This window comes from Lissotriton helveticus, chromosome 4_1, assembly GCF_964261635.1.
Source record: "Lissotriton helveticus chromosome 4_1, aLisHel1.1, whole genome shotgun sequence".
Classification (NCBI taxonomy): domain Eukaryota; kingdom Metazoa; phylum Chordata; class Amphibia; order Caudata; family Salamandridae; genus Lissotriton; species Lissotriton helveticus.
The window spans coordinates 970,618,477-970,643,823 of NC_136063.1; the positions used below are offsets into that span (position 1 = coordinate 970,618,477).

At 34.9% G+C, this 25,347-nt stretch overlaps 14 non-coding genes across 14 annotated transcripts; all 14 read left to right on the forward strand.

Annotated features, from left to right (window-relative positions):
- Positions 1-309: 309 nt before the first annotated feature.
- On the forward strand, positions 310-383 carry TRNAI-AAU (transfer RNA isoleucine (anticodon AAU)). Its single transcript has one exon. It is a non-coding gene; the product is annotated as a tRNA-Ile (tRNA).
- A 790-nt stretch (positions 384-1,173) lies between these two features.
- Positions 1,174-1,247, forward strand: TRNAI-AAU (transfer RNA isoleucine (anticodon AAU)). Its single transcript has one exon. It is a non-coding gene; the product is annotated as a tRNA-Ile (tRNA).
- A 2,099-nt stretch (positions 1,248-3,346) lies between these two features.
- TRNAI-AAU (transfer RNA isoleucine (anticodon AAU)) lies at positions 3,347-3,420 on the forward strand. The gene has a single exon. It is a non-coding gene; the product is annotated as a tRNA-Ile (tRNA).
- Positions 3,421-4,863: 1,443 nt separating this feature from the next.
- Positions 4,864-4,937, forward strand: TRNAI-AAU (transfer RNA isoleucine (anticodon AAU)). Its single transcript has one exon. It is a non-coding gene; the product is annotated as a tRNA-Ile (tRNA).
- Positions 4,938-9,109: 4,172 nt separating this feature from the next.
- TRNAI-AAU (transfer RNA isoleucine (anticodon AAU)) lies at positions 9,110-9,183 on the forward strand. Its single transcript has one exon. It is a non-coding gene; the product is annotated as a tRNA-Ile (tRNA).
- A 1,443-nt stretch (positions 9,184-10,626) lies between these two features.
- On the forward strand, positions 10,627-10,700 carry TRNAI-AAU (transfer RNA isoleucine (anticodon AAU)). Its single transcript has one exon. It is a non-coding gene; the product is annotated as a tRNA-Ile (tRNA).
- Positions 10,701-12,143: 1,443 nt separating this feature from the next.
- On the forward strand, positions 12,144-12,217 carry TRNAI-AAU (transfer RNA isoleucine (anticodon AAU)). The gene has a single exon. It is a non-coding gene; the product is annotated as a tRNA-Ile (tRNA).
- Positions 12,218-13,007: 790 nt separating this feature from the next.
- On the forward strand, positions 13,008-13,081 carry TRNAI-AAU (transfer RNA isoleucine (anticodon AAU)). The gene has a single exon. It is a non-coding gene; the product is annotated as a tRNA-Ile (tRNA).
- A 3,617-nt stretch (positions 13,082-16,698) lies between these two features.
- TRNAI-AAU (transfer RNA isoleucine (anticodon AAU)) lies at positions 16,699-16,772 on the forward strand. Its single transcript has one exon. It is a non-coding gene; the product is annotated as a tRNA-Ile (tRNA).
- A 3,168-nt stretch (positions 16,773-19,940) lies between these two features.
- On the forward strand, positions 19,941-20,014 carry TRNAI-AAU (transfer RNA isoleucine (anticodon AAU)). The gene has a single exon. It is a non-coding gene; the product is annotated as a tRNA-Ile (tRNA).
- A 1,445-nt stretch (positions 20,015-21,459) lies between these two features.
- TRNAI-AAU (transfer RNA isoleucine (anticodon AAU)) lies at positions 21,460-21,533 on the forward strand. The gene has a single exon. It is a non-coding gene; the product is annotated as a tRNA-Ile (tRNA).
- Positions 21,534-22,324: 791 nt separating this feature from the next.
- On the forward strand, positions 22,325-22,398 carry TRNAI-AAU (transfer RNA isoleucine (anticodon AAU)). Its single transcript has one exon. It is a non-coding gene; the product is annotated as a tRNA-Ile (tRNA).
- A 580-nt stretch (positions 22,399-22,978) lies between these two features.
- Positions 22,979-23,052, forward strand: TRNAI-AAU (transfer RNA isoleucine (anticodon AAU)). The gene has a single exon. It is a non-coding gene; the product is annotated as a tRNA-Ile (tRNA).
- Positions 23,053-24,485: 1,433 nt separating this feature from the next.
- On the forward strand, positions 24,486-24,559 carry TRNAI-AAU (transfer RNA isoleucine (anticodon AAU)). The gene has a single exon. It is a non-coding gene; the product is annotated as a tRNA-Ile (tRNA).
- The last annotated feature ends 788 nt before the right edge of the window (positions 24,560-25,347 follow it).

Genomic DNA, 25,347 nt, shown 5'->3' on the forward strand with positions numbered 1-25,347 from the left:
TCATGTTTACCTCTATATTTCCTTTGCACAGAAGCTGATAGAATGATTAGATGAATCAATTGAATATAGGTGATGAATATTTATTTATTGCTAAACCACGTGGAAAAAACGTTACTGGTTCAAAATTCTAACACTAAGTATGGAAATCTCTTTTGTATTGCAATTTTTTTGAAGTCATATTAGTTTTTTCATGTTGAAAATATGAAAGTTAATACATATTAAACAGCTGAAATTAAGCTTTCCAAATCTCCCGGTTGAACTATCATTAGCACTGCTTCATGTGCTGGTCCTCCAAAAGATGTGCAAATTGGCCTGTTAGCTCAGTTGGTTAGAGCGTGGTGCTAATAACGCCAAGGTCACAGGTTCGATCCCTGTACAGGCCAAGTTTAATTCTTTGAAAAAAGATTAATTTTTCTTGTGTCTCATTTTGGACTGTTTATCTCCTTGGATCAAACGCTGCTTGAAGGACTCGATGAATACATTTGATATAATTATAGAATTAATTTCTATTCTTAAAGCGCCTGGAATATCTATTAATGGTTCTAAGTTCCAACGCCAAGTAACTAAATCTCTTATTTATATCAATTTATTGAGATCATTTTTGTTTAGTCTTGTTGATAATATATAAAGATACTATGAATGTAAACAGCTGAATATAAGCTTTCCAACTATCCCGGATTAACAATCAGTAGGACTTCATCATCTGCTTCATCTTCAATAGTATGCTATATATTTAGTGACTCTATTAGTTTAGTCTGTTAGAGCATGAAGTTAAAAACGACAAGGACATACTTTCAATCAGTCTCCAAGCCAATACTTGATGCTCCTTTATTGTTGAAAATAGATGTATTTTCTACTGTATCATGTTTATCTCTATATTTCCTTTGAGGAGAAGCTGATAAAATGATTAGATGAATCAATTCAATATAGGTGATGAATATTTATATATTGCTTAACCACATGGAAAAAACGTTAATGGTTCTAAGTTCTAACTCTAAGTATGAAAATCTCTTTTGTATTGTAATTTTTTTTAAGTCATATTAGTTTCTTCATGTTGATAATATATAACAATAACTTCATGGTAAACTGCTGAAATTAAGCTTTCCAAATCTCCTGGGTTAACTATCATTTGCCCTTCTTCATATGCTGGACCTCCAGGTAATTGTGCAAAATGGCCTGTTAGCTCAGATGGTTAGAGTGTGGTGCTAATAACGCCAAGGTCACAGGTTCGATCCCTGTACAGGCCAAGTTTAATTGTTTGAACAAAGATGAATTTTTCTTGTGTCTCATTTTGGACTGTTTATCTCCTTGAATCACACGCTGCTTGAAGGATTGGATGGAATCAGTAGCATTTCATCATCTGCTAATTCTTCAAAAGTATTCTATATATTTAGTGAGCCTATTAGTTTAGTCTGTTAGAGCATGAAGTTAAAAACGCAAAGGACATAATTTCAATCAGTCTCCAAGCCAATACTTGATGCTCCTTTAATGTTGAAAATAGATGTATTTTCTTCTGTATCATGTTTACCTCTATATTTCCTTTGCACAGAAGCTGATAGAATGATTAGATGAATCAATTGAATATAGGTGATGAATATTTATTTATTGCTAAACCACGTGGAAAAAACGTTACTGGTTCAAAATTCTAACACTAAGTATGGAAATCTCTTTTGTATTGCAATTTTTTTGAAGTCATATTAGTTTCTTCATGTTGATAATATGAAGGTTAATTCATATTAAACAGCTGAAATTAAGCTTTCCAAATCTCCCGGTTGAACTATCATTAGCACTGCTTCCTGTGCTGGTCCTCCTAAAGATGTGCAAATTGGCCTGTTAGCTTAGTTGGTTAGAGTGTGGTGCTAATAACTCCAAGGTCACAGGTTCGATCCCTGTACAGACCAAGTTTAATTCTTTGAAAAAAGATTAATTTTTCTTGTGTCTCATTTTGGACTGTTTATCTCCTTGGATCAAACGCTGCTTGAAAGACTCGATGAATACATTTGATATAATTATAGAATTAATTTCTATTCTTAAAGCGCCTGGAATATCTATTAATGGTTCTAAGTTCTAACGCCAAGTAACTAAATCTCTTATTTATAGCAATTTATTGAGATCATTTTTGTTTAGTCTTGTTGATAATATATAAAGATACTATGAATGTAAACAGCTGAATATAAGCTTTCCAACTATCCCGGATTAACAATCAGTAGGACTTCATCATCTGCTTCATCTTCAATAGTATGCTATATAGTTAGTGACTCTATTACTTTAGTCTGTTAGAGCATGAAGTTAAAAACGACAAGGACATACTTTCAATCAGTCTCCAAGCCAATACTTGATGCTCCTTTAATGTTGAAAATAGATGTATTTTCTACTGTATCATGTTTATCTCTATATTTCCTTTGAGGAGAAGCTGATAAAATGATTAGATGAATCAATTCAATATAGGTGATGAATATTTATTTATTGCTTAACCACATGGAAAAAACGTTAATGGTTCTAAGTTCTAACACTAAGTATGAAAATCTCTTTTGTATTGTAATTTTTTTTAGGTCATATTAGTTTCTTCATGTTGATAATATATAACAATAACTTCATGGTAAACTGCTGAAATTAAGCTTTCCAAATCTCCTGGGTTAACTATCATTTGCCCTTCTTCATATGCTGGACCTCCAGGTAGTTGTGCAAAATGGCCTGTTAGCTCAGATGGTTAGAGCGTGGTGCTAATAACGCCAAGGTCTCAGGTTTGATCCCTGTACAGGCCAAGTTTAATTGTTTGAACAAAGATGAATTTTTCATGTGTCTCATTTTGGACTGTTTATCTCCTTGAATCACACGCTGCTTGAAGGATTGGATGGAATCAGTAGCATTTCATCATCTGCTAATTCTTCAAAAGTATTCTATATATTTAGTGAGCCTATTAGTTTAGTCTGTTAGAGCATGAAGTTAAAAACGCAAAGGACATAATTTCAATCTGTCTCCAAGCCAATACTTGATGCTCCTTTAATGTTGAAAATAGATGTATTTTCTTCTGTATCATGTTTACCTCCATATTTCCTTTGCGCAGAAGCTGATAGAATGATTAGATGAATCAATTGAATATAGGTGATGAATATGTATTTATTGCTAAACCACGTGGAAAAAACGTTACTGGTTCAAAATTCTAACACTAAGTATGGAAATCTCTTTTGTATTGCAAATTTTTTTAAAGTCATATTAGTTTCTTCATGTTGATAATATGAAAGTTAATTCATATTAAACAGCTGAAATTAAGCTTTCCAAATCTCCTGGTTGAACTATCATTAGCACTGCTTCCTGTGCTGGTCCTCTGGAAGATGTGCAAATTGGCCTGTTAGCTCAGTTGGTTAGAGCGTGGTGCTAATAACTCCAAGGTCACAGGTTCGATCCCTGTACAGGCCAAGTTTAATTCTTTGAAAAAAGATTAATTTTTCTTGTGTCTCATTTTGGACTGTTTATCTCCTTGGATCAAACGCTGCTTGAAGGACTCGATGAATACATTTGATATAATTATAGAATTAATTTCTATTCTTAAAGCGCCTGGAATATCTATTAATGGTTCAAAGTTCTAACGCCAAGTAACTAAATCTCCTATTTATAGCATTTATTGAGATCATTTTTGTTTAGTCTTGTTGATAATATATAAAGATACTATGAATGTAAACAGCTGAATATAAGCTTTCCAACTATCCCGAATTAACAATCAGTAGGACTTCATCATCTGCTTCATCTTCAATAGTATGCTATATAGTTAGTGACTCTATTAGTTTAGTCTGTTAGAGCATGAAGTTAAAAACAACAAGGACATACTTTCAATCAGTCTCCAAGCCAATACTTGATGCTCCTTTAATGTTGAAAATAGATGTATTTTCTACTGTATCATGTTTATCTCTATATTTCCTTTGAGGAGAAGCTGATAAAATGATTAGATGAATCAATTCAATATAGGTGATGAATATTTATTTATTGCTTAACCACATGGAAAAAACGTTAATGGTTCTAAGTTCCAACACTAAGTATGAAAATCTCTTTTGTATTGTAATTTTTTATAGGTCATATTAGTTTCTTCATGTTGATAATATATAACAAAAACTTCATGGTAAACTGCTGAAATTAAGCTTTCCAAATCTCCTGGGTTAACTATCATTTGCCCTTCTTCATATGCTGGACCTCCAGGTAGTTGTGCCAAATGGCCTGTTAGCTCTGATGTTTAGAGCGTGGTGCTAATAACGCCAAGGTCACAGGTTCGATCCCTGTACAGGCCAAGTTTAATTATTTGAACAAAGATTAATTTTTCTTGTGTCTCATTTTGGACTGTTTATCTCCTTGAATCACACGCTGCTTGAAGGATTGGATGGAATCAGTAGCATTTCATCATCTGCTAATTCTTCAAAAGTATTCTATATATTTAGTGAGCCTATTAGTTTAGTCTGTTAGAGCATGAAGTTAAAAACGCAAAGGACATAATTTCAATCAGTCTCCAAGCCAATACTTGATGCTCCTTTAATGTTGAAAATAGATATATTTTCTTCTGTATCATGTTTACCTCTATATTTCCTTTGCACAGAAGCTGATAGAATGATTAGATGAATCAATTGAATATAGGTGATGAATATTTATTTATTGCTAAACCACGTGGAAAAAACGTTACTGGTTCAAAATTCTAACACTAAGTATGGAAATCTCTTTTGTATTGCAATTTTTTTGAAGTCATATTAGTTTCTTCATGTTGAAAATATGAAAGTTAATACATATTAAACAGCTGAAATTAAGCTTTCCAAATCTCCCGGTTGAACTATCATTAGCACTGCTTCATGTGCTGGTCCTCCAAAAGATGTGCAAATTGGCCTGTTAGCTCAGTTGGTTAGAGCGTGGTGCTAATAACGCCAAGGTCACAGGTTCGATCCCTGTACAGGCCAAGTTTAATTCTTTGAAAAAAGATTAATTTTTCTTGTGTCTCATTTTGGACTGTTTATCTCCTTGGATCAAACGCTGCTTGAAGGACTCGATGAATACATTTGATATAATTATAGAATTAATTTCTATTCTTAAAGCGCCTGGAATATCTATTAATGGTTCTAAGTTCCAACGCCAAGTAACTAAATCTCTTATTTATATCAATTTATTGAGATCATTTTTGTTTAGTCTTGTTGATAATATATAAAGATACTATGAATGTAAACAGCTGAATATAAGCTTTCCAACTATCCCGGATTAACAATCAGTAGGACTTCATCATCTGCTTCATCTTCAATAGTATGCTATATATTTAGTGACTCTATTAGTTTAGTCTGTTAGAGCATGAAGTTAAAAACGACAAGGACATACTTTCAATCAGTCTCCAAGCCAATACTTGATGCTCCTTTATTGTTGAAAATAGATGTATTTTCTACTGTATCATGTTTATCTCTATATTTCCTTTGAGGAGAAGCTGATAAAATGATTAGATGAATCAATTCAATATAGGTGATGAATATTTATATATTGCTTAACCACATGGAAAAAACGTTAATGGTTCTAAGTTCTAACACTAAGTATGAAAATCTCTTTTGTATTGTAATTTTTTTTAGGTCATATTAGTTTCTTCATGTTGATAATATATAACAAAAACTTCATGGTAAACTGCTGAAATTAAGCTTTCCAAATCTCCTGGGTTAACTATCATTTGCCCTTCTTCATATGCTGGACCTCCAGGTAGTTGTGCCAAATGGCCTGTTAACTCTGATGGTTAGAGCGTGGTGCTAATAACGCCAAGGTCACAGGTTCGATCCCTGTACAGGCCAAGTTTAATTATTTGAACAAAGATGAATTTTTCTTGTGTGTGTTTGAGTTTGAGTTTAAAAGTTCTTGTAAAGCGCGACGTATACCAGCGGTTTCTTGGCGCTATAGCTAACGGGGACTGAGGTTTAAAGGGAAGGAAGGAGAAGGGAACAGTTATTCAAAGGATTTGGTGAATAAATGGGTTTTAAGGCATTTACGGAATTGTGAGTAGAGGGGGATGGAGCGAAGGTCAAGGGGGAGAGAGTTCCAGAGGGTGGGGGCAAGGAAAGCAAATTTGGAACCGCCCCACTTCTTTCTCCGGAAACGTGGGATAGAAAGGAGGGACTGGGAGGAGGAGCGTAGGGCCCTGGTGGGGGCATAAGAGACAATCTCAGAGGAGATGAAGGCCGGCGCCAGACCTGATCGGGCCAGGAAGGTGATGGATGCGAGCTTGAATTGAATTCTAGCTCGCACGGGGAGCCAATGAAGAGATTTCAGGAGTGGGGTAGAGTGGTGGAACTTGGGGAGATTGAAGGCCAGGCGGGCCGCTTGGTTTTGTATTTGCTGTAGGCGGCGTAGGCTGTAGGCAGGGATCCCGGCATATAGGGCGTTCCCGTAGTCCAGGCGGGACACCACCATGGCCAGGATAATAAGTTTGAGGGCAGAAAAAGTGAAGAAGCGGGACACCCTACGTATAGTACGCAGTGAAAGGAAAGAGGAAGACACCACAGAACTAACCTGGGAGTGTAGGGTGAGTTGAGAATTAAGTTTTATACCCAAGGTTTTAACTGAAGAGGAGGGAACAGGAGAAGAACCAAAAGAAGGGGGCCAAAAAAGAGGGGACCAGGGACTGGACGAGCCACCCGTCAACACCAACTCTGTTTTATCAGGGTTGAGTTTAAGGTGGTTGTGGTTCATCCAGTCCCTGATGTGAAGCATGACAGTTTGAAAGTTGAGGACAGCCGAGGGAGAGGAAAGATTGAAGACCAGCTGGAGGTCATCCGCATAATTAAATACGGCGACCTCCATCTGTTGAAGAGAGAAAATCAGTGGGGCAATGTACAGATTAAACAGGAGGGGAGAGAGAGAGGAACCTTGGGGGACCCCGCACTGAACTTTCCGGGTGTCCGCTGTGAAGTCACCCAGGCGAACTGCCTGGGTGCGGTCGCTCAGGAAGGAGGACAACCAGACCAGGGCACTCCCCCCGATCCCCGCCGCCCCGATACGGGAGAGTAAGATGTTGTGATCTACCGTATCAAAGGCGGCTGAGAGATCGAGGAGCACGAGGGCCTGGTGCTGATCGGTGTCCATACCCTCCCTGAGGGTGTCTAAGACCGACATGACAACGGACTCCGTAGAGTGTGCGGGGCGGAAACCGGCTTGGCGGGGGGCAAGAGCTCCGTGCTTCTCCACAAAGGAGCTCAGAGCGCAGGTTACATGGCGCTCGAGCACCTTAGCCAGAAATGGCAGAAGGGAGATGGGGCGGAAATTGGCCGGGACAGAGGGATCTGCCCCAGGTTTCTTTAAGATAGGGACAATGACCGCGGATTTCAAGGAGTTCGGAACTATGCCTTGTGAGAGGGAGCTGTTGAGAAGGTGGAGGGGAGGATCTGGACAAGAAATAAAGACGTGACGGAGGATGTGGGCAGGGCAGGGGTCGAGTGGGGAACCAGATTTGACCAAAGGCACCAAAGAAGTCAGACTTTCCCTAGTAAAAGGGGGAAAGGAGGTCAGTGTGCCCTTGGCGGGAGGACATTGAGGATCAACAAAAGATGGGGACGGTGGGGAGATGTTAGCCTTGATAGTGGCAATTTTTTGAATGAAATAGTGATTAAGAGAGGAGCAGAGATCTTCGGACGGGGCTGGTTTTAGAGTAGTTCTGTCCGAGAAAGCCAAGTTATGGACAATGGTAAAGATCTCTTTGGACTGGTTCTCTGCTGCTAAGATTTTGGAGGAGAAGTAAGATGTTTTAGCCTCCAAGATGGCTTTTTTATACTGGCTCAGGATGTTGATGTATTCCAGTTTCAGAGTGGGGCAGTAATTTCTCCTCCAGGCCCGCTCCGCGCGGCGGACTATTAGTTTGGTGGTTTTAAGCTCGTTGTTAAACCACCGATTAGCGTCTTTGTCGCGTTTGGAAGTAATGCGCTTGAGCGGGGCAACAGAGTTGCAGCTATGAGAAAGCCACTGATTTACGGCATCAACCTGGGAGGTAGTGGTGAGGCCCTGAAGAGAAGGAAGAGAGCCAGTGAGGAGAGAGGAGAGATGCTCGAGGCTGACACGGCTCCATGATCGGACCCAGGTATTCTTGGGCCGGAGGGGCTTAGCTGGGGGGAAAATGGAAAGATGAAAAGAAATCAGGTGGTGGTCAGACCACGAGCAGGGAGAAATAGAGAGTGATTCCACAGGGCAGTTCAGAGACCAGATCTGGTCGAGCCGATGACCTTTAATGTGGGTGGGGGAGTGAACATGAGAGGTAAAGTTGAGGGAGTGAAGGGTATCGGAGAATTCCTTAGATGATGAGCATTCGGCGGGATCAGAGGGCCAGAAATTAAAATCGCCAAGAAGCAAGATGGAAGAATTGTTGACTGTAATGGTGGCCAGGACCTCCAAAAAGTCGGGGAGAAACTGTAAAGGGGACTGAGGGGGACGGTAAGTGAGGAAGCAGGTAAGAGGGGGGGAAGTGGAGACTGTGCGAATCACCAGGAATTCCGTAGTAGCGATGGTCGGTAAGGGTAAAATTTGAAAAGGGAGAGTGGTACGTGCGATGACCGCCACGCCACCCCTCATTTCTCATTTTGGACTGTTTATCTCCTTGAATCACACGCTGCTTGAAGGATTGGATGGAATCAGTAGCATTTCATCATCTGCTAATTCTTCAAAAGTATTCTATATATTTAGTGAGCCTATTAGTTTAGTCTGTTAGAGCATGAAGTTAAAAACGCAAAGGACATAATTTCAATCTGTCTCCAAGCCAATACTTGATGCTCCTTTAATGTTGAAAATAGATGTATTTTCTTCTGTATGATGTTTACCTCCATATTTCCTTTGCGCAGAAGCTGATAGAATGATTAGATGAATCAATTGAATATAGGTGATGAATATTTATTTATTGCTAAACCACGTGGAAAAAACGTTACTGGTTCAAAATTCTAACACTAAGTATGGAAATCTCTTTTGTATTGCAATTTTTTGGAAGTCATATTAGTTTCTTCATGTTGATAATATGAAAGTTAATTCATATTAAACAGCTGAAATTAAGCTTTCCAAATCTCCCGGTTGAACTATCATTAGCACTGCTTCCTGTGCTGGTCCTCCAGAAGATGTGCAAATTGGCCTGTTAGCTCAGTTGGTTAGAACGTGGTGCTAATAACGCCAAGGTCACAGGTTCGATCCCTGTACAGGCCAAGTTTAATTCTTTGAAAAAAGATGAATTTTTATTGTGTCTCATCTTGGACTGTTTATCTCCTTGGATCAAACACTGCTTGAAGGATTGGATGAATACATTTGATATGATTATAGAATTAATTACTATTCTTAAAGCGCATAGAATATCTATTAATGGTTCTAAGTTCTAACGTCAAGTTACTAAATCTCTTATTTATTGCAATTTATTGAGATCATTTTTGTTTAGTCTTGTTGATAATATATAAAGATACTATGAATGTAAACAGCTGAATATAAGCTTTCCAACTATCCCGAATTAACAATCAGTAGGACTTCATCATCTGCTTCATCTTAAATAGTATGCTATATAGTTAGTGACTCTATTAGTTTAGTCTGTTAGAGCATGAAGTTAAAAACAACAAGGACATACTTTCAATCAGTCTCCAAGCCAATACTTGATGCTCCTTTAATGTTGAAAATAGATGTATTTTCTACTGTATCATGTTTATCTCTATATTTCCTTTGAGGAGAAGCTGATAAAATGATTAGATGAATCATTTCAATATAGGTGATGAATATTTATTTATTGCTTAACCACATGGAAAAAACGTTAATGGTTCTAAGTTCTAACACTAAGTATGAAAATCTCTTTTGTATTGTAATTTTTTTAGGTCATATTAGTTTCTTCATGTTGATAATATACAACAATAACTTCATGGTAAACTGCTGAAATTAAGCTTTCCAAATCTCCTGGGTTAACTATCATTTGCCCTTCTTCATATGCTGGACCTCCAGGTAGTTGTGCCAAATGGCCTGTTAGCTCTGATGGTTAGAGCGTGGTGCTAATAACACCAAGGTCACAGGTTCGATCCCTGTACAGGCCAAGTTTAATTATTTGAACAAAGATGAATTTTTCTTGTGTCTCATTTTGGAATGTTTATCTCCTTGAATCACACGCTGCTTGAAGGATTGGATGGAATCAGTAGCATTTCATCATCTGCTAATTCTTCAAAAGTATTCTATATATTTAGTGAGCCTATTAGTTTAGTCTGTTAGAGCATGAAGTTAAAAACACAAAGGACATAATTTCAATCTGTCTCCAAGCCAATACTTGATGCTCCTTTAATGTTGAAAATAGATGTATTTTCTTCTGTATCATGTTTACCTCCATATTTCCTTTGCGCAGAAGCTGATAGAATGATTAGATGAATCAATTGAATATAGGTGATGAATATTTATTTATTGCAAAACCACGTGGAAAAAACGTTACTGGTTCAAAATTCTAACACTAAGTATGGAAATCTCTTTTGTATTGCAATTTTTTTGAAGTCATATTAGTTTCTTCATGTTGATAATATGAAAGTTAATTCATATTAAACAGCTGAAATTAAGCTTTCCAAATCTCCCGGTTGAATTATCATTAGCACTGCTTCCTGTGCTGGTCCTCCAGATGATGTGCAAATTGGCCTGTTAGCTCAGTTGGTTAGAACGTGGTGCTAATAACGCCAAGGTCACAGGTTCGATCCCTGTACAGGCCAAGTTTAATTCTTTGAAAAAAGATGAATTTTTATTGTGTCTCATTTTGGACTGTTTATCTCCTTGGATCAAACACTGCTTGAAGGATTGGATGAATACATTTGATATGATTATAGAATTAATTACTATTCTTAAAGCGCCTAGAATATCTATTAATGGTTCTAAGTTCTAACGCCAAGTTACTAAATCTCTTATTTATTGCAATTTATTGAGATCATTTTTGTTTAGTCTTGTTGATAATATATAAAGATACTATGAATGTAAACAGCTGAATATAAGCTTTCCAACTATGCCGGATTAACAATCAGTAGGACTTCATCAACTGCTTCCTCTTTAATAGTATACTATATATTTAGTGAGACTATTAGTTTAGTCTGTTAGAGCATAAAGTTAAAAACGCCAAGGACATACTTTCAATCAGTCTCCAAGCCAATACTTGATGCACCTTTAATGTTGAAAATAGATGTATTTTCTACTGTATCATGTTTATCTCTATATTTCCTTTGAGGAGAAGCTGACAAAATGATTAGATGAATCAATTCAATATAGGTGATGAATATTTATATATTGCTTAACCACATGGAAAAAACGTTAATGGTTCTAAGTTCTAACACTAAGTATGAAAATCTCTTTTGTATTGTAATTTTTTTAAGTCATATTAGTTTCTTCATGTTGATAATAAATAACAATAACTTCATGGTAAACTGCTGGCATTAAGCTTTCCAAATGTCCTGGGTTAACTATCATTTGCCCTTCTTCATATGCTGGACCTCCAGGTAGTTGTGCAAAATGGCCTGTTAGCTCAGATGGTTAGAGCGTGGTGCTAATAGCGCCAAGGTCACAGGTTCGATCCCTGTACAGGCCAAGTTTATTTGTTTGAACAAAGATGAATTTTTCTTGTGTCTCATTTTGGACTGTTTATCTCCTTGAATCACACGCTGCTTGAAGGATTGGATGGAATCAGTAGCATTTCATCATCTGCTAATTCTTCAAAAGTATTCTATATATTTAGTGAGCCTATTAGTTTAGTCTGTTAGAGCATGAAGTTAAAAACACAAAGGACATAATTTCAATCAGTCTCCAAGCCAATACTTGATGCTCCTTTAATGTTGAAAATAGATATATTTTCTTCTGTATCATGTTTACCTCTATATTTCCTTTGCACAGAAGCTGATAGAATGATTAGATGAATCAATTGAATATAGGTGATGAATATTTATTTATTGCTAAACCACGTGGAAAAAACGTTACTGGTTCAAAATTCTAACACTAAGTATGGAAATCTCTTTTGTATTGCAATTTTTTTGAAGTCATATTAGTTTCTTCATGTTGAAAATATGAAAGTTAATACATATTAAACAGCTGAAATAAAGCTTTCCAAATCTCCCGGTTGAACTATCATTAGCACTGCTTCATGTGCTGGTCCTCCAAAAGATGTGCAAATTGGCCTGTTAGCTCAGTTGGTTAGAGCGTGGTGCTAATAACGCCAAGGTCACAGGTTCGATCCCTGTACAGGCCAAGTTTAATTCTTTGAAAAAAGATTAATTTTTCTTGTGTCTCATTTTGGACTGTTTATCTCCTTGGATCAAACGCTGCTTGAAGGACTCGATGAATACATTTGATATAATTATAGAATTAATTTCTATTCTTAAAGCGCCTGGAATATCTATTAATGGTTCTAAGTTCCAACGCCAAGTAACTAAATCTCTTATTTATATCAATTTATTGAGATCATTTTTGTTTAGTCTTGTTGATAATATATAAAGATACTATGAATGTAAACAGCTGAATATAAGCTTTCCAACTATCCCGGATTAACAATCAGTAGGACTTCATCATCTGCTTCATCTTCAATAGTATGCTATATATTTAGTGACTCTATTAGTTTAGTCTGTTAGAGCATGAAGTTAAAAACGACAAGGACATACTTTCAATCAGTCTCCAAGCCAATACTTGATGCTCCTTTATTGTTGAAAATAGATGTATTTTCTACTGTATCATGTTTATCTCTATATTTCCTTTGAGGAGAAGCTGATATAATGATTAGATGAATCAATTCAATATAGGTGATGAATATTTATATATTGCTTAACCACATGGAAAAAACGTTAATGGTTCTAAGTTCTAACTCTAAGTATGAAAATCTCTTTTGTATTGTAATTTTTTTTAAGTCATATTAGTTTCTTCATGTTGATAATATATAACAATAACTTCATGGTAAACTGCTGAAATTAAGCTTTCCAAATCTCCTGGGTTAACTATCATTTGCCCTTCTTCATATGCTGGACCTCAAGGTAATTGTGCAAAATGGCCTGTTAGCTCAGATGGTTAGAGTGTGGTGCTAATAACGCCAAGGTCACAGGTTCGATCCCTGTACAGGCCAAGTTTAATTGTTTGAACAAAGATGAATTTTTCTTGTGTCTCATTTTGGACTGTTTATCTCCTTGAATCACACGCTGCTTGAAGGATTGGATGGAATCAGTAGCATTTCATCATCTGCTAATTCTTCAAAAGTATTCTATATATTTAGTGAGCCTATTAGTTTAGTCTGTTAGAGCATGAAGTTAAAAACGCAAAGGACATAATTTCAATCTGTCTCCAAGCCAATACTTGATGCTCCTTTAATGTTGAAAATAGATGTATTTTCTTCTGTATCATGTTTACCTCTATATTTCCTTTGCACAGAAGCTGATAGAATGATTAGATGAATCAATTGAATATAGGTGATGAATATTTATTTATTGCTAAACCACGTGGAAAAAACGTTACTGGTTCAATATTCTAACACTAAGTATGGAAATCTCTTTTGTATTGCAATTTTTTTGAAGTCATATTAGTTTCTTCATGTTGATAATATGAAAGTTAATTCATATTAAACAGCTGAAATTAAGCTTTCCAAATCTCCCGGTTGAACTATCATTAGCACTGCTTCCTGTGCTGGTCCTCCAAAAGATGTGCAAATTGGCCTGTTAGCTTAGTTGGTTAGAGTGTGGTGCTAATAACTCCAAGGTCACAGGTTCGATCCCTGTACAGACCAAGTTTAATTCTTTGAAAAAAGATTAATTTTTCTTGTGTCTCATTTTGGACTGTTTATCTCCTTGGATCAAACGCTGCTTGAAAGACTCGATGAATACATTTGATATAATTATAGAATTAATTTCTATTCTTAAAGCGCCTGGAATATCTATTAATGGTTCTAAGTTCTAACGCCAAGTAACTAAATCTCTTATTTATAGCAATTTATTGAGATCATTTTTGTTTAGTCTTGTTGATAATATATAAAGATACTATGAATGTAAACAGCTGAATATAAGCTTTCCAACTATCCCGGATTAACAATCAGTAGGACTTCATCATCTGCTTCATCTTCAATAGTATGCTATATAGTTAGTGACTCTATTACTTTAGTCTGTTAGAGCATGAAGTTAAAAACGACAAGGACATACTTTCAATCAGTCTCCAAGCCAATACTTGATGCTCCTTTAATGTTGAAAATAGATGTATTTTCTACTGTATCATGTTTATCTCTATATTTCCTTTGAGGAGAAGCTGATAAAATGATTAGATGAATCAATTCAATATAGGTGATGAATATTTATTTATTGCTTAACCACATGGAAAAAACGTTAATGGTTCTAAGTTCTAACACTAAGTATGAAAATCTCTTTTGTATTGTAATTTTTTTTAGGTCATATTAGTTTCTTCATGTTGATAATATATAACAATAACTTCATGGTAAACTGCTGAAATTAAGCTTTCCAAATCTCCTGGGTTAACTATCATTTGCCCTTCTTCATATGCTGGACCTCCAGGTAGTTGTGCAAAATGGCCTGTTAGCTCAGATGGTTAGAGCGTGGTGCTAATAACGCCAAGGTCTCAGGTTTGATCCCTGTACAGGCCAAGTTTAATTGTTTGAACAAAGATGAATTTTTCATGTGTCTCATTTTGGACTGTTTATCTCCTTGAATCACACGCTGCTTGAAGGATTGGATGGAATCAGTAGCATTTCATCATCTGCTAATTCTTCAAAAGTATTCTATATATTTAGTGAGCCTATTAGTTTAGTCTGTTAGAGCATGAAGTAAAAAACGCAAAGGACATAATTTCAATCTGTCTCCAAGCCAATACTTGATGCTCCTTTAATGTTGAAAATAGATGTATTTTCTTCTGTATCATGTTTACCTCCATATTTCCTTTGCGCAGAAGCTGATAGAATGATTAGATGAATCAATTGAATATAGGTGATGAATATGTATTTATTGCTAAACCACGTGGAAAAAACGTTACTGGTTCAAAATTCTAACACTAAGTATGGAAATCTCTTTTGTATTGCAAATTTTTTTTAAGTCATATTAGTTTCTTCATGTTGATAATATGAAAGTTAATTCATATTAAACAGCTGAAATTAAGCTTTCCAAATCTCCTGGTTGAACTATCATTAGCACTGCTTCCTGTGCTGGTCCTCTGGATGATGTGCAAATTGGCCTGTTAGCTCAGTTGGTTAGAGCGTGGTGCTAATAACTCCAATGTCACAGGTTCGATCCCTGTACAGGCCAAGTTTAATTCTTTGAAAAAAGATTAATTTTTCTTGTGTCTCATTTTGGACTGTTTATCTCCTTGGATCAAACGCTGCTTGAAGGACTCGATGAATACATTTGATATAATTATAGAATTAATTTCTATTCTTAAAGCGCCTGGAATATCTATTAATGGTTCAAAGTTCTAACGCCAAGTAACTAAATCTCTTATTTATAGCAATTTATTGAGATCATTTTTGTTTAGTCTTGTTGATAATATATAAAGATACTATGAATGTAAACAGCTGAATATAAGCTTTCCAACTATCCCGAATTAACAATCAGTAGGACTTCATCATCTGCTTCATCTTCAATAGTATGCTATATAGTTAGTGACTCTATTAGTTTAGTCTGTTAGAGCATGAAGTTAAAAACAACAAGGACATACTTTCAATCAGTCTCCAAGCCAATACTTGATGCTCCTTTAATGTTGAAAATAGATGTATTTTCTACTGTATCATGTTTATCTCTATATTTCCTTTGAGGAGAAGCTGATAAAATGATTAGATGAATCAATTCAATATAGGTGATGAATATTTATTTATTGCTTAACCACATGGAAAAAACGTTAATGGTTCTAAGTTCCAACACTAAGTATGAAAATCTCTTTTGTATTGTAATTTTTTTTAGGTCATATTAGTTTCTTCATGTTGATAATATATAACAAAAACTTCATGGTAAACTGCTGAAATTAAGCTTTCCAAATCTCCTGGGTTAACTATCATTTGCCCTTCTTCATATGCTGGACCTCCAGGTAGTTGTGCCAAATGGCCTGTTAGCTCTGATGGTTAGAGCGTGGTGCTAATAACGCCAAGGTCACAGGTTCGATCCCTGTACAGGCCAAGTTTAATTATTTGAACAAAGATGAATTTTACTTGTGTCTCATTTTGGACTGTTTATCTCCTTGAATCACACGCTGCTTGAAGGATTGGATGGAATCAGTAGCATTTCATCATCTGCTAATTCTTCAAAAGTATTCTATATATTTAGTGAGCCTATTAGTTTAGTCTGTTAGAGCATGAAGTTAAAAACGCAAAGGACATAATTTCAATCTGTCTCCAAGCCAATACTTGATGCTCCTTTAATGTTGAAAATAGATGTATTTTCTTCTGTATCATGTTTACCTCCATATTTCCTTTGCGCAGAAGCTGATAGAATGATTAGATGAATCAATTGAATATAGGTGATGAATATTTATTTATTGCTAAACCACGTGGAAAAAACGTTACTGGTTCAAAATTCTAACACTAAGTATGGAAATCTCTTTTGTATTGCAATTTTTTTGAAGTCATATTAGTTTCTTCATGTTGATAATATGAAAGTTAATTCATATTAAACAGCTGAAATTAAGCTTTCCAAATCTCCCGGTTGAACTATCATTAGCACTGCTTCCTGTGCTGGTCCTCCAGATGATGTGCAAATTGGCCTGTTAGCTCAGTTGGTTAGAACGTGGTGCTAATAACGCCAAGGTCACAGGTTCGATCCCTGTACAGGCCAAGTTTAAATCTTTGAAAAAAGATGAATTTTTATTGTGTCTCATTTTGGACTGTTTATCTCCTTGGATCAAACACTGCTTGAAGGATTGGATGAATACATTTGATATGATTATAGAATTAATTACTATTCTTAAAGCGCCTAGAATATCTATTAATGGTTCTAAGTTCTAACGCCAAGTTACTAAATCTCTTATTTATTGCAATTTATTGAGATCATTTTTGTTTAGTCTTGTTGATAATATATAAAGATACTATGAATGTAAACAGCTGAATATAAGCTTTCCAACTATCCCGGATTAACAATCAGTAGGACTTCATCAACTGCTTCCTCTTTAATAGTATACTATATATTTAGTGAGACTATTAGTTTAGTCTGTTAGAGCATAAAGTTAAAAACGCCAAGGACATACTTTCAATCAGTCTCCAAGCCAATACTTGATGCACCTTTAATGTTGAAAATAGATGTATTTTCTACTGTATCATGTTTATCTCTATATTTCCTTTGAGGAGAAGCTGATAAAATGATTAGATGAATCAATTCAATATAGGTGATGAATATTTATTTATTGCTTAACCACATGGAAAAAACGTTAATGGTTCTAAGTTCTAACACTAAATATGAAAATCTCTTTTGTATTGTAATTTTTTTAAGTCATATTAGTTTCTTCATGTTGATAATAAATAACAATAACTTCATGGTAAACTGCTGACATTAAGCTTTCCAAATGTCCTGGGTTAACTATCATTTGCCCTTCTTCATATGCTGGACCTCCAGGTAGTTGTGCAAAATGGCCTGTTAGCTCAGATGGTTAGAGCGTGGTGCTAATGACGCGAAGGTCACAGGTTCGATCCCTGTACAGGCCAAGTTTATTTGTTTGAACAAAGATGAATTTTTCTTGTGTCTCATTTTGGACTGTTTATCTCCTTGAATCAAACGCTGCTTGAAGGATTGGATGAATACATTTGATATAAATATAGAATTAATTACTATTCTTAAAGCGCCTGGAATATCTATTAATGGTTCTAAGTACTAACGCCAAGTAACTAAATCTCTTATTTATTGCAATTTATTGAGATCATTTTTGTTTAGTCTTGTTGATAATATATAAAGATACTATGAATGTAAACAGCTGAATATAAGCTTTTCAACTATCCCGGATTAACAATCAGTAGGACTTCATCATCTGCTTCATCTTTAATAGTATGCTATATATTTAGTGACTCTATTAGTTTAGTATGTTAGAGCTTGAAGTTAAAAACGCAAAGGACATACTTTCAATCAGTCTCCAAGCCAATACTTGATGCTCCTTTAATGTTGAAAATAGATGTATTTTCTACTGTATCATGTTTATCTCTATATTTCCTTTGAGGAGAAGCTGATAAAATGATTAGATGAAACAATTCAATATAGGTGATGAATATTTATTTATTGCTTAACCACATGGAAAAAACGTTAATGGTTCTAAATTCTAACACTAAGTATGAAAATCTCTTTTGTATTGTAATTTTTTTAAGTCATATTAGTTTCTTCATGTTGATAATATATAACAATAACTTCATGGTAAACTGCTGAAATTAAGCTTTCCAAATCTCCTGGTTGAACTATCATTAGCACTGCTTCCTGTGCTGGTCCTCTGGAAGATGTGCAAATTGGCCTGTTAGCTCAGTTGGTTAGAGAGTGGTGCTAATAACACCAAGGTCACAGGTTCGATCCCTGTACAGGCCAAGTTTAATTCTTTGAAAAAAGATGAATTTTTCTTGTGTCTCATTTTGGACTGTTTATCTCCTTGGATCAAATGCTGCTTGAAGGATTGGATGAATACATTTGATATAATTATAGAATTAATTACTATTCTTAAAGCGCCTGGAATATCTATTAATGGTTCTAAGTTCTAACGCCAAGTAACTAAATCTCTTATTTATTGCAATTTATTGAGATCATTTTTGTTTAGTCTTGCTGATAATATATAAAGATACTATGAATGTAAACAGCTGAATATAAGCTTTCCAACTATCCCGGATTAACAATCAGTAGGACTTCATCATCTGCTTCATCTTCAATAGTATGCTATATATTTAGTGACTCTATTAGTTTAGTCTGTTAGAGCATGAAGTTAAAAACGCCAAGGACATACTTTCAATCAGTCTACAAGCCAATACTTGATGCTCCTTTAATGTTGAAAATAGATGTATTTTCTACTGTATCATGTTTATCTCTATATTTCCTTTGAGGAGAAGCTGATAAAATGATTAGATGAAACAATTCTATATAGGTGATGAATATTTATTTATTGCTTAACCACATGGAAAAAACGTTAATGGTTCTAAGTTCTAACACTAAGTATGAAAATCTCTTTTGTATTGTAATTTTTTTAAGTCATATTAGTTTCTTCATGTTGATAATATATAACAATAACTTCATGGTAAACTGCTGAAATTAAGCTTTCCAAATCTCCTGGGTTAACTATCATTTGCCCTTCTTCATTTGCTGGACCTCCAGGCAGTTGAGCAAAATGGTCTGTTAGCTCAGATGGTTAGAGCGTGGTGCTAATAACGCCAAGGTCACAGGTTCGATCCCTGCACAGGCCAAGTTTAATTGTTTGAACAAAGATGAATTTTTCTTGTGTCTCATTTTGGACTGTTTATCTTCTTGAATCACACGCTGCTTGAAGGATTGGATGGAATCAGTAGCATTTCATCATCTGCTAATTCTTCAAAAGTATTCTATATATTTAGTGAGCCTATTAGTTTAGTCTGTTAGAGCATGAAGTTAAAAACGCAAAGGACATAATTTCAATCAGTCTCCAAGCCAATATTTGATGCTCCTTTAATGTTGAAAATAGATGTATTTTCTTCTGTATCATGTTTACCTCCATATTTCCTTTGCGCAGAAGCTGATACAATGATTAGATGAATCAATTCAATATAGGTGATGAATATTTATTTATTGCTAAACCACGTGGAAAAAACTTTACTGGTTCAAAATTCTAACACTAAGTATGGAAATCTCTTTTGTATTGCAATTTTTTTGAAGTCATATTAGTTTCTTCATGTTGATAATATGAAAGTTAATTCATATTAAACAGCTGAAATTAAACTTTCCAAATCTCCCGGTTGAACTATCATTAGCACTGCTTCATGTGCTGGTCCTCCAAAAGATGTGCAAATTGGCCTGTTAGCTCAGTTGGTTAGAGCGTGGTGCTAATAACGCCAAGGTCACAGGTTCGATCCCTGTACAGGCCAAGTTTATTTCTTTGAAAAAAGATTAATTTTTCTTGTGTCTCATTTTGGACTGTTTATCTCCTTGGATCAAACGCTGCTTGAAGGACTCGATGAATACATTTGATATAATTATAGAATTAATTACTATTCTTAAAGCGCCTGGAATATCTATTAATGGTTCTAAGTTCTAACGCCAAGTAACTAAATCTCTTATTTATAGCAATTTATTGAGATCATTTTTGTTTAGTCTTGTTGATAATATATAAAGATACTATGAATGTAAACAGCTGAATATAAGCTTTCCAACTATCCCGGATTAACAATCAGTAGGACTTCATCATCTGCTTCATCTTCAATAGTATGCTATATATTTAGTGACTCTATTAGTTTAGTCTGTTAGAGCATGAAGTTAAAAACAACAAGGACATACTTTCAATCAGTCTCCAAGCCAATACTTGATGCTCCTTTAATGTTGAAAATAGATGTATTTTCTACTGTATCATGTTTATCTCTATATTTCCTTTGAGGAGAAGCTGATAAAATGATTAGATGAATCAATTCAATATAGGTGATGAATATTTATTTATTGCTTAACCACATGGAAAAAAACGTTAATGGTTCTAAGTTCTAACACTAAGTATGAAAATCTCTTTTGTATTGTAATTTTTTTTAAGTCATATTAGTTTCTTCATGTTGATAATATATAACAATAACTTCATGGTAAACTGCTGAAATTAAGCTTTCCAAATTTCCTGGGTTAACTATCATTTGCCCTTCTTCATATGCTGGACCTCCAGGAACTTGTGCAAAATGGCCTGTTAGCTCAGATGGTTAGAGTGTGCTGCTAATAACGCCAAGGTCACAGGTTCGATCCCTGTACAGGCCAAGTTTAATTGTTTAAACAAAGATGAATTTTTCTTGTGTCTCATTTTGGACTGTTTATCTCCTTGAATCACACGCTGCTTGAAGGATTGGATGGAATCAGTAGCATTTCATCATCTGCTAATTCTTCAAAAGTATTCTATATATTTAGTGAGCCTATTAGTTTAGTCTGTTAGAGCATGAAGTTAAAAACGCAAAGGACATAATTTCAATCAGTCTCCAAGCCAATACTTGATGCTCCTTTAATGTTGAAAATAGATGTATTTTCTTCTGTATCATGTTTACCTCCATATTTCCTTTACGCAGAAGCTGATAGAATGATTAGATGAATCAATTGAATATAGTTGATGAATATTTATTTATTGCTAAACCACGTGGAAAAAACGTTACTGGTTCAAAATTCTAACACTAAGTATGGAAATCTCTTTTGTATTGCAATTTTTTTGAAGTCATATTAGTTTCTTCATGTTGATAATATGAAAGTTAATTCATATTAAACAGCTGAAATTAAGCTTTCCAAATCTCCCGGTTGAACTATCATTAGCACTGCTTCCTGTGCTGGTCCTCCAGAAGATGTGCAAAGTGGTCTGTTAGCTCAGTTGGTTAGAGCGTGGTGCTAATAACGCCAAGGTCACAGGTTCGATCCCTGTACAGGCCAAGTTTAATTCTTCGAAAAAAGATGAATGTTTCTTGTGTCTCATTTTGGACTGTTTATCTCCTTGGATCAAACGCTGCTTGAAGGACTCGATGAATACATTTGATATAATTATAGAATTAATTACTATTCTTAAAGCGCCTGGAATATCAATTAATGGTTCTAAGTTCTAACGCCAAGTAACTAAATCTCTTATTTATAGCAATTTATTGAGATCATTTTTGTTTAGTCTTGTTGATAATATATAAAGATACTATGAATGTAAACAGCTGAATATAAGCTTTCCAACTATCCCGGATTAACAATCAGTAGGACTTCATCATCTGCTTCATCTTCAATAGTATGCTATATATTTAGTGACTCTATTAGTTTAGTCTGTTAGAGCATGAAGTTAAAAACGACAAGGACATACTTTCAATCAGTCTCCAAGCCAATACTTGATGCTCCTTTAATGTTGAAAATAGATGTATTTTCTACTGTATCATGTTTATCTCTCTATTTCCTTTGAGGAGAAGCTGATAAAATGATTAGATGAATCAATTCAATATAGGTGATGAATATTTATTTATTGCTTAACCACATGGAAAAAAACGTTAATGGTTCTAAGTTCTAACACTAAGTATGAAAATCTCTTTTGTATTGTAATTTTTTTTAAGTCATATTAGTTTCTTCATGTTGATAATATATAACAATAACTTCATGGTAAACTGCTGAAATTAAGCTTTCCAAATTTCCTGGGTTAACTATCATTTGCCCTTCTTCATATGCTGGACCTCCAGGAACTTGTGCAAAATGGCCTGTTAGCTCAGATGGTTAGAGCGTGGTGCTAATAACGCCAAGGTCACAGGTTCGATCCCTGTACAGGCCAAGATTAATTGTTTAAACAAAGATGAATTTTTCTTGTGTCTCATTTTGGACTGTTTATCTCCTTGAATCACACGCTGCTTGAAGGATTGGATGGAATCCGTAGCATTTCATCATCTGCTAATTCTTCAAAAGTATTCTATATATTTAGTGAGCCTATTAGTTTAGTCTGTTAGAGCATGAAGTTAAAAACGCAAAGGACATAATTTCAATCAGTCTCCAAGCCAATACTTGATGCTCCTTTAATGTTGAAAATAGATGTATTTTCTTCTGTATCATGTTTACCTCCATATTTCCTTTACGCAGAAGCTGATAGAATGATTAGATGAATCAATTGAATATAGTTGATGAATATTTATTTATTGCTAAACCACGTGGAAAAAACGTTACTGGTTCAAAATTCTAACACTAAGTATGGAAATCTCTTTTGTATTGCAATTTTTTTGAAGTCATATTAGTTTCTTCATGTTGATAATATGAAAGTTAATTCATATTAAACAGCTGAAATTAAGCTTTCCAAATCTCCCGGTTGAACTATCATTAGCACTGCTTCCTGTGCTGGTCCTCCAGAAGATGTGCAAAGTGGCCTGTTAGCTCAGTTGGTTAGAGCGTGGTGCTAATAACGCCAAGGTCACAGGTTCGATCCCTGTACAGGCCAAGTTTAATTCTTCGAAAAAAGATGAATGTTTCTTGTGTCTCATTTTGGACTGTTTATCTCCTTGGATCAAACGCTGCTTGAAGGACTCGATGAATACATTTGATATAATTATAGAATTAATTACTATTCTTAAAGCGCCTGGAATATCTATTAATGGTTCTAAGTTCTAACGCCAAGTAACTAAATCTCTTATTTATTGAGATCATTTTTGTTTAGTCTTGTTGATAATATATAAAGATACTATGAATGTAAACAGCTGAATATAAGCTTTCCAACTATCCCGGATTAACAATCAGTAGGACTTCATCATCTGCTTCATCTTCAATAGTATGCTATATATTTAGTGACTCTATTAGTTTAGTCTGTTAGAGCATGAAGTTAAAAACGACAAGGACATACTTTCAATCAGTCTCCAAGCCAATACTTGATGCTCCTTTAATGTTGAAAATAGATGTATTTTCTACTGTATCATGTTTATCTCTATATTTCCTTTGAGGAGAAGCTGATAAAATGATTAGATGAATCAATTCAATATAGGTGATGAATATTTATTTATTGCTTAACCACATGGAAAAACGTTAATGGTTCTAAGTTCTAACACTAAGTATGAAAATCTCTTTTGTATTGTCATTTTTTTTAAGTCATATTAGTTTCTTCATGTTGATAATATATAACAATAACTTCATGGTAAACTGCTGAAATTAAACTTTCCAAATCTCCTGGGTTAACTATCATTTGCCCTTCTTCATATGCTGGACCTCCAGGTAGTTGTGCAAAATGGCCTGTTAGCTCAGATGGTTAGAGCGTGGTGCTAATAACCCCAAGGTCACAGGTTCGATCCCTGTACAGGCCAAGTTTAATTGTTTGAACAAAGATGAATTTTTCTTGTGTCTCATTTTGGACTGTTTATCTTCTTGAATCACACGCTGCTTGAAGGATTGGATGGAATCAGTAGCATTTCCTCATCTGCGAATTCTTCAAAAGTATTCTATATATTTAGTTAGCCTATTAGTTTAGTCTGTTAGAGCATGAAGTTAAAAACGCAAAGGACATAATTTCAATCAGTCTCCAAGCCAATATTTGATGCTCCTTTAATGTTGAAAATAGATGTATTTTCTTCTGTATCATGTTTACCTTCATATTTCCTTTGCGCAGAAGCTGATAGAATGATTAGATGAATCAATTGAATATAGGTGATGAATATTTATTTATTGCTAAACCACGTGGAAAAAACGTTACTGGTTCAAAATTCTAACACTAAGTATGGAAATCTCTTTTGTATTGCAATTTTTTTGAAGTCATATTAGTTTCTTCATGTTGATAATATGAAAGTTAATTCATATTAAACAGCTGAAATTAAGCTTTCCAAATCTCCCGGTTGAACTATCATTAGCACTGCTTCCTGTGCTGGTCCTCCAGAATATGTGCAAATTGGCCTGTTAGCTCAGTTGGTTAGAGCGTGGTGCTAATAACGCCAAGGTCACAGGTTCGATCTCTGTACAGGCCAAGTTTATTTCTTTGAAAAAAGATGAATGTTTCTTGTGTCTCATTTTGGGCTGTTTATCTCCTTGGATCAAACGCTGCTTGAAGGACTCGATGAATACATGTGATATAATTATAGAATTAATTACTATTCTTAAAGCGCCTGGAATATCTATTAATGGTTCTAAGTTCTAACGCCAAGTAACTAAATCTCTTATTTATTGCAATTTATTGAGATCATTTTTGTTTAGTCTTGTTGATAATATATAAAGATACTATGAATGTAAACAGCTGAATATAAGCTTTCCAACTATCCCGGATTAACAATCAGTAGGACTTCATCATCTGCTTCATCTTCAATAGTATGCTATATATTTAGTGACCTATTAGTTTAGTCTGTTAGAGCATGAAGTTAAAAACGCCAAGGACATACTTTCAATCAGTCTCCAAGCCAATACTTGATGCTCCTTTAATGTTGAAAATAGATGTATTTTCTACTGTATCATGTTTATCTCTATATTTCCTTTGAGAAGAAGCTGATAAAATGATTAGATGAATCAAGTCAATATAGGTGATGAATATGTATTTATTGCTTAACCACTTGGAAAAAACGTTAATGGTTCTAAGTTCTAACACTAAGTATGAAAATCTCTTTTGTATTGTAATTTTTTTAAGTCATATTAGTTTCTTCATGTTGATAATATATAACAATAACTTCATGTTAAACTGCTGAAATTAAGCTTTCCAAATCTCCTTGGTTAACTATCATTTGCCCTTCTTCATTTGCTGGACCTCCAGGTAGTTGTGCAAAAT